Raw genomic sequence first — 894 nt, 5'->3', positions numbered from 1 at the left:
TGCAGTAGTAAAAGCTGTAGTCGAGAAAGAAAGATTTTCATCATAATCTTGAACCCTATCTCAATCTTAAATCCTAAACTGACATAACTGTAGCTTTCTATTTTTTGTGCTCACCCTCACTTACATTGTGTGCAGGTTGAGTTGTAGTCAGGACAGCAGTCTTTAGAAATCAGGCAGAACGTATCACAGAAACACCCCCTGGAACAGCTGTCACAACAAGATCAACACTGTACACGATTATAACTATTCAGTGTTATTTCAGTATAAACTGATAACTAATAACACAGCGTGTCATATAATAATAATAATAATAATAATCCTTATTTGTAGAGCACTTTTCAAAAACAAGTTACAAAGTGCTTTAACAAGTGTAAAGAATAATACAAAAAAAACAAGATAAGAGCATGAAAAATTAATATAAAATTAGTAAAATACAATAAAATAAAAGGGATAAAGTCAAATAAGATCGGGAAAGGCTGTCCTATAAAAGTATGTTTTAAGAAGGGACTTAAAAGAGTTCACTGACTCAGCCGACCTGATTTCCTCGGGCAGGCTGTTCCAGAGCCTCGGGGCCCTGACAGCAAACGCTCTGTCCCCTTTAGTTTTCAGTCGAGACTCTGGAACAGACAACAGACCTCTGCCCGAGGATCTCAAGGTACGTGCTGGTGCGTATGGGACTAAAAGGTCAGAAATATAACAAGGCGAGAGGCCATGAAGAGCTTTAAAAGTGATCAATAGAATTTTAATGTCAATTCTAAAACATACTGGGAGCCAGTGTAATGAAGCTAAAATAGGAGTAATGTGGTCATATTTCTTTGTTCTGGTTAAAAGCCTGGCAGCTGAGTTCTGGACAGTCTGGAGTCGATCAATAGATTTTTGGGTTAAACAGGTGAA

At 37.5% G+C, this 894-nt stretch overlaps 1 protein-coding gene across 1 annotated transcript in view; it reads right to left on the bottom strand.

The window, feature by feature from the left end:
- Positions 1-894, bottom strand: part of LOC123972480 (cell wall integrity and stress response component 1-like) — a 4789-nt gene that overhangs the window by 1875 nt on the left and 2020 nt on the right. The window lies entirely within an intron of this gene.

The sequence above is a fragment of the Micropterus dolomieu genome, linkage group LG06 (assembly GCF_021292245.1).
Source record: "Micropterus dolomieu isolate WLL.071019.BEF.003 ecotype Adirondacks linkage group LG06, ASM2129224v1, whole genome shotgun sequence".
Taxonomy (NCBI): Eukaryota; Metazoa; Chordata; class Actinopteri; order Centrarchiformes; family Centrarchidae; genus Micropterus; species Micropterus dolomieu.
This window is presented reverse-complemented; position numbering and strand designations above follow the sequence as displayed.